At 40.2% G+C, this 10,607-nt stretch overlaps 1 pseudogene; it reads right to left on the reverse strand.

Moving 5' to 3' along the window:
- Positions 1-9,898: 9,898 nt before the first annotated feature.
- On the reverse strand, positions 9,899-10,014 carry LOC111743135 (annotated as a pseudogene).
- Positions 10,015-10,607: the final 593 nt, after the last annotated feature.

Here is a 10,607-nt window from a genome sequence, read left to right on the forward strand (position 1 = left end):
TGTAGTGCTAGAGAAAGTTCTCAGGCAGAGAATAAGAGACTGGTACTTGAGGCAGGACTCAGTCAGTTTGCTGGAAATGTCCACAGCTGCCTGTAAACTTGGGTGAGCTGAGAAGATTCGGAGTAGCAGATGTTGTTGAAGAAAACAGGCAAGCAGATATGTGAGGTAGGAGGGAAACCTAATTAAATATGCTCTTAAACTGATTATTTTAGGGAAGGGAAGGACTGACAGAGTATTAAAATGGGGGTGACAAATGAGTTGCAACTCTCATGCCAGCTCTGATCAACTGGCTACTTGGAGTGCTGTGTTAAGGAGAGTTCTCAAATGGCTCAGTAGGATATAGTATCTTTACAATTAGCATCTCAGACATAGAAATGGGGGGACAGAAGGGTGGTGTGTGAGTCATGTATTTGCCACCCCGTCTGAAAGTGAAGACTATTTTTTTCTTCATATAAGAGCTGAGTAAGACATCTTTAATGAAATATAATAAATTCTTCCACAGATTTGATCTTTCAAAATGCACAGCATGTGGAGTATCTTTGGTTAATGGGAGAATTCTCCAATGATTAATATTATAAATAAGAGTGGGATAAACTTCAAAAGCACAGCAGTTATAATAGGTATTAGCTTTGTCATTCAAGTAAATATGCTATTTTTTTCTCACTCACTGATTATATAAAAAATGAAATAGTCATAGCCTTAACTGGAAAATATAAAAGTGATCAAAAGCAGACAGTGTTCAATAGCGTCAGTGTCTGCTTGCAGCATCAATGTTGAGACAAGTGTAATCCATTTTGGGGCATGGGGAGGGTGAGAATATTTAAGTTCCACTCTTAGCAAATTTTGTTATACAATTACTGTTAACAACTATGGATGTGTTAATTAACTAGACAGGAGGAATCCTTTCACAATATATATCAAGTCACCATGATGTACAATTTTATTTGTCAATTATACCTCCATAAAATTAAAAGAAAATAGCCTTGGAGGAAAAAATAAAGTCATGAAATTAAGTGGGGAAAAAGGTGTAATTCATCCGTCATAATGTCTTAATGAGGAAAATATCACCATTTACCCTGAGACATGATTTGAACTGCCAAGTCCAAGAATAAGTACAGTATTAAATATAACTCAATAACTTGTACCATTGCCATTCAAATTGATTTCAAGTCCTGTGGTTATTACTTCCTAAATACTCCTCAGTTCTCATCTCCACTGATGCATCTGAGTCCAAACTACCATCAGGTCCTGCCTAAACTACTGCAACCAAGCTACCTATATCTGCTTCCATCTGTTCTTCACATTGTAGTCAGTAATCTTTTCAAAGCATAAATCTGATCATGTTGCTCCTATAGTTAAAAGCCTGTAATCAGCTTCCAAGTGCTCTTAGGAACAAAGTGAAAATCCTTTATAGAACCTTAATCTGTTCGCCATCCATTTCAGTCCCTCCGTCCTCTAGGCTTCTCACCATGGGGTCTTTGAACCTGCTTTCCTGTCTTCGCCACCTGGTTAACCCCTGTTTATCAGTTAGATCTTGGTTCTAGGGTCACTTCTTCAGGGAAGGCATGCTGTATCTCTCAGAGCCAAATCTCAAGATTAGAGGCCCTCATTACTCTACGAACCTCTTCTGAACACTGCTCTTTCTTCCCTTTCCTATGGTAAAGGGAGAACTTCTTAGATGACTTTTTCTCTCCTGCATGAGTCTAAAAGTTCCCTGATGGCAGGGGTCATATCAGTACTTTTTTCGTCACTGATTCTTCAATTCCTAACACACAGTACCTAGCATAGAGCAAGTGCTCACTAAATATTTGTTGAATGAATAAAAGATGTGTCAAAATGCATTTTTATCAATATTCGGAATTTTAATTTCTCTCTGAGAAAAATCTCACATTTATTTAGCAAGTTATCATTTAAATGGCAGTTCGGGGTATACTGTCATATATTATTTATGAAATCTGAGAAGGAGGCAGGGAAGGAATGATTACACACATCTTACAGAATAAACTGAGGTTATTATGGTGTCCTGCCTACAAGCATGCAAGAGGGAGGTGGTAGAACCAGGGCTCAGCCCATATCTTCTTGGACTCCAAGTCTAGAGATTTTTTTCCCCACAGTGTGTCATAGCAGGATGACAAACTATTAATTATTATGATCTTGTCTTAAGATCTTCTAGATAAGCATATTGACTCGCAATATTTATCTGGGTGTTGTGTGTTGGTTTCACATTCAGTGGAACAGAAATGGCCATAAGCAGTGACCACCTGGTGGCCCATGACACTGGGGGCTGTAGTAGTGGGAGATGAGTTACTAGGCGCATCATGACCTATTATGAATTAATTTGCTCCTTATAGACACCACAAGAAGGGGTACCATTCCAAGGTGCCACTCTGTTTAGGGAAGAACGTTCACTCTTAATTAGAGACCCCGTGAAGTCCTACACAACAGGCAGAACTGGATAATTGGAAAGGCAGGGTAGACACACATCTGGGACTGAAGGAGCTAGAGGTGCTGGACAGAGAACAAAGCCCTCCACAACTCTAAAGTTTTCCAAAATGTCATTGTATTAGCCTATTTTATAGATGACAGAACGAAGGGGAAGTCTTCTGGGCTCTTAGCAATATGCCATGCTTGAACCCTGATACATGTATTTTAAGCATGTTACAGCCATTGAGGACCTTCCGGTCACCCGATTCCTCATTTTATAGATGTCGACACAGAGCGTGTCTCACCAAATCATCACAGAGCTGATGACTTAACCACTAGGTGTGCATGAACATTAGAAATGATGCAAATCTTTCAGAGAAGGGTGAATTGGCTCTTAAACTCCCTTCCCACTAGTTGACCTCTAACAACACCCCCCCATCCCCCCAAAAACACACATGTTTTATTTTGGTTTTAATTGTAAGAAATTTAGTGAAGACAGGGACCATATTTGCATTTGGCAGAGCTAACTATATTGCTGACAATTAACTCTTAGTGACCCCACAATAAATATTTTTCAATTGAATTGAATTGCATTAAGTTGTCAGCTTATTTTTGAGTAATTTCCCATTATCTTTAAGTCACTTAAAAAAAGAGAAACTTACAGAAAATAGAGGTTTTCAGGTTTCTAACCTCTCTATCTAAAGATAAATACAGTTTGAAAAAGCATGAGCCACCTTCTGTCAACATGACAAGCATGTTTGTGTCATCTGGATCCACCTAGGAACTCTGTGGGTCTGGTTTGCTTTCTAAAGCCACATTAGTGCTGTGAGACTTATTCTCACCTTAGATTCTACACATAGCTTTAGTGGAGACTAGATAGGTTTTATCAAGATATTTTCCTAACAGAATTAACAACCAGTCAAGAACCATGCTTTCTGGTAAAAGCCAGTGAGTTACAGCCCAGCAGGCACCTCTCCACAGCTGGCACTCTGCTCATACTGAATCTGGTACTTCATCACAGTTGGCATTTTGTGCTCCTCTGTCCTCATCCACCTCCCACATGAAGGGGTACTGGAACATTATCTTCCTTCTGTATAGATGAAGGTCAAATTGTAACTCCAGCTGCTACTCCTGCTGACGGGCTGCTCTGACTAATGATGACTAATGTTTTATAGAGGAGCGTGAAGAACCTGCTGTGGATACCTTTTTAATGAGATCAGGGTTCATTCCTAAGTCCTTAGTTTCTCACTTTGCATTTTTTCCTTTGGGATCTCTTTCACTCTCATGGCTTCAGTTTCTCTCTGCATGAGAATAATTTGTAGTGTTGCCTTTCTAATCCTGGCCTCTACTATTTATACTCCTCAGCCCATGTGTCCCTCACTTCTTACTCATTCACTCACTTGTTCATCTACTTATTCATCATGAAATAGTTATTGAGTGACCATTTCAGGCCCAGCATTGTCTTTCTGGACAGCTTATTTGCTAAGACAATGGTAATAATTGATTTTGCTGAATCTGCTACACCTGCTTCCTCTGTCCCCACTCCCTTTTTTCCCTCTCAATGACACAGTACCCTGTGCTGAGCTTATTTATCCCCAGGGCTTCTCCTATTGTTCAAGACTTCTATATCTGCTTCTAAATCAGCCCATTCTTCCCCTGAGGTCTAGCCCAAGTGTCCACCTGTATCGACGCTGATCATTCTACAGGGTTCACGTCCAATAATAAATGCTGCCTCTTTCCCCTAAAGCTGCTCTACCTTCAAAACTCCCTGAACTGTAAATGCCACTAGCAACCACCCAGTCCTCTAAGCTGGAAATCTGGGGCTCATCCTAAATTTGTCCTTTTCACCCTTGTACACATTCCATCAGTCTTGTAGGTTCGCCTTGATATCTCTTGTACTGACATCTTCTCTCCATCCTTGCTCCTATTGCATTCAAAACTCCAGAACCTCAAAACTTTTTGGCTCTATTCTTGCCCTTTCCACTCATTCTTTCTAGTGATGTTAGAGAACTCTTTTTAAAGCATAAATTTGAACATATCACTTTTCTTTTGTACTGGTATCCCATTTGCTGCAGAATGAAGTCCAAACTCCTTTGCACAGAAGCTGCTCCATGATCTGGCCGCCTGCATCTCCAGTCTTGTTTTTTATGAAGTCCCATTTCACATCCCTCTCTCCACCTCTGCCCCACTCCATTCACAGTTCTCAGAATACGTATGTTTGACAATGTGATATTTGCCCCATCATGCCCATTTCTACCAGGAATTCCCTTCCCATCCTGTCTGCCTGGCAACAAATAACTTCTTTTGAAGTCTTAGCCCAAGCACCACCTCCTCTACGAAATGGTCTCACTACTCTTTTTCTTCTAGGTAGAACTGACAAGTCTTATCTCTGTGTCTCCCATGATATCCTGGCTACCGCCCTATCACAGCACCTAGAATACATTGGAGCTCTTTCTTTTGAAACTTAAAAATTATAAAATTGATTTACTGAAAAAGCAGTTTAAGAATACCCAGTTAAAATCTTATCCCAGTGCTATCCAATACAACCAAGAAGCAGTTTAGCCCTGGTGGCCCATGACACTGGGGGCTGTAGTAGTGGGAGATGAGTTACTAGGCGCATCATGACCTATTATGAATTAATTTGCTCCTTATAGACACCACAAGAAGGGGTACCATTCCAAGGTGCCACTCTGTTTAGGGAAGAACGTTCACTCTTAATTAGAGACCCCGTGAAGTCCTACACAACAGGCAGAACTGGATAATTGGAAAGGCAGGGTAGACACACATCTGGGACTGAAGGAGCTAGAGGTGCTGGACAGAGAACAAAGCCCTCCACAACTCTAAAGTTTTCCAAAATGTCATTGTATTAGCCTATTTTATAGATGACAGAACGAAGGGGAAGTCTTCTGGGCTCTTAGCAATATGCCATGCTTGAACCCTGATACATGTATTTTAAGCATGTTACAGCCATTGAGGACCTTCCGGTCACCCGATTCCTCATTTTATAGATGTAGACACAGAGCGTGTCTCACCAAATCATCACAGAGCTGATGACTTAACCACTAGGTGTGCATGAACATTAGAAATGATGCAAATCTTTCAGAGAAGGGTGAATTGGCTCTTAAACTCCCTTCCCACTAGTTGACCTCTAACAACACCCTCCCATCCCCCCCAAAACACACATGTTTTATTTTGGTTTTAATTGTAAGAAATTTAGTGAAGACAGGGACCATATTTGCATTTGGCAGAGCTAACTATATTGCTGACAATTAACTCTTAGTGACCCCACAATAAATATTTTTCAATTGAATTGAATTGCATTAAGTTGTCAGCTTATTTTTGAGTAATTTCCCATTATCTTTAAGTCACTTAAAAAAGAGAAACTTACAGAAAATAGAGGTTTTCAGGTTTCTAACCTCTCTATCTAAAGATAAATACAGTTTGAAAAAGCATGAGCCACCTTCTGTCAACATGACAAGCATGTTTGTGTCATCTGGATCCACCTAGGAACTCTGTGGGTCTGGTTTGCTTTCTAAAGCCACATTAGTGCTGTGAGACTCATTCTCATCTTAGATTCTACACATAGCTTTAGTGGAGACTAGATAGGTTTTATCAAGATATTTTCCTAACAGAATTAACAACCAGTCAAGAACCATGCTTTCTGGTAAAAGCCAGTGAGTTACAGCCCAGCAGGCGCCTCTCCACAGCTGGCACTCTGCTCATACTGAATCTGGTACTTCATCACAGTTGGCATTTTGTGCTCCTCTGTCCTCATCCACCTCCCACATGAAGGGGTACTGGAACATTATCTTCCTTCTGTATAGATGAAGGTCAAATTGTAACTCCAGCTGCTACTCCTGCTGACGGGCTGCTCTGACTAATGATGACTAATGTTTTATAGAGGAGCGTGAAGAACCTGCTGTGGATACCTTTTTAATGAGATCAGGGTTCATTCCTAAGTCCTTAGTTTCTCACTTTGCATTTTTTCCTTTGGGATCTCTTTCACTCTCATGGCTTCAGTTTCTCTCTGCATGAGAATAATTTGTAGTGTTGCCTTTCTAATCCTGGCCTCTACTATTTATACTCCTCAGCCCACGTGTCCCTCACTTCTTACTCATTCACTCACTCGTTCATCTACTTATTCATCATGAAATAGTTATTGAGTGACCATTTCAGGCCCAGCATTGTCTTTCTGGACAGCTTATTTGCTAAGACAATGGTAATAATTGATTTTGCTGAATCTGCTACACCTGCTTCCTCTGTCCCCACTCCCTTTTTTCCCTCTCAATGACACAGTACCCTGTGCTGAGCTTATTTATCCCCAGGGCTTCTCCTATTGTTCAAGACTTCTATATCTGCTTCTAAATCAGCCCATTCTTCCCCTGAGGTCTAGCCCAAGTGTCCACCTGTATCGACGCTGATCATTCTACAGGGTTCACGTCCAATAATAAATGCTGCCTCTTTCCCCTAAAGCTGCTCTACCTTCAAAACTCCCTGAACTGTAAATGCCACTAGCAACCACCCAGTCCTCTAAGCTGGAAATCTGGGGCTCATCCTAAATTTGTCCTTTTCACCCTTGTACACATTCCATCAGTCTTGTAGGTTCGCCTTGATATCTCTTGTACTGACATCTTCTCTCCATCCTTGCTCCTATTGCATTCAAAACTCCAGAACCTCAAAACTTCTTGGCTCTATTCTTGCCCTTTCCACTCATTCTTTCTAGTGATGTTAGAGAACTCTTTTTAAAGCATAAATTTGAACATATCACTTTTCTTTTGTACTGGTATCCCATTTGCTGCAGAATGAAGTCCAAACTCCTTTGCACAGAAGCTGCTCCATGATCTGGCCGCCTGCATCTCCAGTCTTGTTTTTTATGAAGTCCCATTTCACATCCCTCTCTCCACCTCTGCCCCACTCCATTCACAGTTCTCAGAATACGTATGTTTGACAATGTGATATTTGCCCCATCATGCCCATTTCTACCAGGAATTCCCTTCCCATCCTGTCTGCCTGGCAACAAATAACTTCTTTTGAAGTCTTAGCCCAAGCACCACCTCCTCTACGAAATGGTCTCACTACTCTTTCTCTTCTAGGTAGAACTGACAAGTCTTATCTCTGTGTCTCCCATGATATCCTGGCTACTGCCCTATCACAGCACCTAGAATACATTGGAGCTCTTTCTTTTGAAACTTAAAAATTATAAAATTGATTTACTGAAAAAGCAGTTTAAGAATACCCAGTTAAAATCTTATCCCAGTGCTATCCAATACAACCAAGAAGCAGTTTAGCACTTTTACATTGGGAACAAGGACATAAAACAAGAAAGACCACATTAAGGCTGTGATTCAAACTCAGAAAAAGAAAAGATTCTTAGGTCTTCTTCAGGTCGATACAGAGCATACAGAGCACTGTGTCTGTCATGTACCACACTCTGGTCTGCTGACTGGGATATAAGAATATAAGTCTCTGGAGGGTAGGGGTCATATTGTGTGTCTTTACATCCCCAGTGCTCACCAAAGTAACAGGCATTTAATGAATACCTTCAAAGATTTAATGAGTGCTTACCAAATAAATAACAGGGATATTTATTATGAAAAAGCATTCTATAGTTTGATATTTTGTTTGTTTTTTAAAAATTAGTTTTATTGTTAGTATGGCTAATGTATTCCATTTCCCTTCAATGGAAAATCAGAACATGAAAAAGCCAGCTTATATTTTAGCATGAGACAATGTTAGTTTATTGACTATAACACTGTAAAAGAATAGATTTGCAGAATTTTAAAACTAAAGCAAATATTTTACCTAACCTTTTTATTTTACAAATGTACCATGAGGTCACAGATAATTAATGGCAGAATTGGGCTAAGATCCTTGTCCTATGCCTTGTTCCCTGTCATACTAGTGAAGTAACTTTTATTGAGCTTCAGTTGTGTTCCAAGCACTGCGTTGGGTCAAGTATAGATGTTTTACTCTATGATCTCAATAGATAGATGCAGCTGCCAAGATTATAACCCATATCCCCATATCTTGAATCTTCTCATCTCTCTAGTGCCATCACACATGTGCTGAACATGCACATCTGTTCCTTGGGTCAGTGTGACATATTATCATGTTGTTTCTCTGATCCTGAGCAGCTGATGAGTTTCATCATAAGTCTTCTTTGGTTCTTGACCTTGACTATATCAACTGTCCTCAAAATTGTGCTCTGCCCCATCAATGGCTGCATCAGATAAAAATTTATAAGATGAGCCAACAGTTCCCTTGTTTCTCTTTGTTAGTCTATTCTTCTGGCCTCTCCCACACTTTCTCATCAGGCTGACTGCTGCCCACATGACTTACCCTTAGCCTTACTCTGTGCATTATCCAACTTCCCCATTTACTCATGAAATATCGTTATAACCCAGACACCTCTTGCTCACTTTACCAAATGTTAGGTAGTTAGTCAGGCATGAACAGCAGGAGCAAAGGCCCAGCTCTGTAATCACAGAAACTTCCCTTGAAGATCTTCCTTAAGACCTCCCAGAAACACCTCCCTTTTAGGGTTGTTGAATTACCCTAAATCCTAGAGCACAAAGGCCATAAAAGCTGCTGGCTAAACCAGCTATAAATGTATGCACAGGAAGTACTACCCTAACCTGCCCACAACCTAGGCCTCATTAAACCATCATTATAATATCATAACTATGCCTGGAAGTTCATGAATCTAATTATAACAGACTGAATTCTGGGTAAGCACATGCTCAGAAGGCAAAGTGTTATATAGCAGCCAACTGTCTGTCAAGATAACTCACATATGGATCATCTAGGACCTCCCATCACGGCCCAAATATAAATAGACCTTCCCATTTCTGTGTTGCTACAGCTCTCACTGCTGAAAATCCGCTCCTCCCTTGGGGCATATTCTGTCTTATCTCTTCACCTCCCAAATTCCACAGGGCTGCAGCCTTACTTAGCACAGCCCGACTCCTTCTAAAACGTACTTTCAATAAATCTTACTTTTACTAAATCTCGCCGACATGTAAGTTTTTGCTGCATTGGCAGAGAACCGAGAGACAACACACTACACAACACTACTTGACCACTACCTCCATGCAATTGGGGCGATGCCAGATTTCACATCACTCCAGTGGTTAACACAAATCCATCAGAGTTTATTGTCTCAAAATTACTTAGATTATTAGATTTCAGAGGTATTTAATTAGAGGATAGGCTAAATTCACAGTTTTATAGTGAAAAGACAGTTACTTAGCATGATGCTGTGGGAAGCTGAGTGTGGCCCACAGGTGGAAGATAGAATATGATTACAGTTGATTTAAATGACAGTTGTTACAAATTTAATTTAAAAAAAATCAAAAATGCAAAACATAGCTTTTTCAAAAGCCCTGGACATTTAGGAAAGGAGAGAGGTTCCTGTTGAATATTCATATGTTGGATATGCACATTCTGTGTCTTTTATTATTATTATTATTATTTACGCCTACAGCACCTGGTCTTCCTAGGTGGTTTCCCATCCAAGTACTAACCAGACCCAACCCTGCTTAGCTTCTGAGATCAGACATCAGGATTGTTCAGGGTGGCATGGCCATAGACCATGGACTATGGCTCCACTGGGGCACGAACCCAGGACTTTCTGCGTGTAAAGCAGATGTGTTAATCGCCACACTATGGAACCACGTCCCCTGTGTCTTCTTATATGCCCCAATCCTCTATGGTTTAAGTCAAATGCACCGCGTGCTTTACAGAATGGCAAATGATCATTGTTGATCTATTTTTCTCTTAGCAGCTGTTTCAACTCATATACATAATCTGTCAGTAAGTTTCCTAGCTTGCCAGCTTCATTACCTCTATAGAGAGAAAAAATACAAAATAAGGAAAAGCAGAAAACTACAAACAAATCGCACTTCCTGAATTCTCACTCTATGCTAGACAATATGCTGAGCATTTTACATTTTGCCATTTAATCTTCACAACAATCCTGTGAGATAGGTTCTCTTACCATTCTGTTTCACATATAAAGTAGCAGAAGATTTAGAGATGAAAAATAATACTTGAAGTCATATAGTGATTGGCAGAGCTAAGATTTTAAAACTAGTTCTCAACCCAATGCTCTTATTCAGTTTTCTTGTATCGTCTACAAACACAATACGATCAAAAACGGCCAATGTAAAACTATGAATAATATA

Source organism: Pteropus vampyrus, unplaced genomic scaffold (genome assembly GCF_000151845.1).
Source record: "Pteropus vampyrus isolate Shadow unplaced genomic scaffold, Pvam_2.0 Scaffold107, whole genome shotgun sequence".
NCBI lineage: Eukaryota > Metazoa > Chordata > Mammalia > Chiroptera > Pteropodidae > Pteropus > Pteropus vampyrus.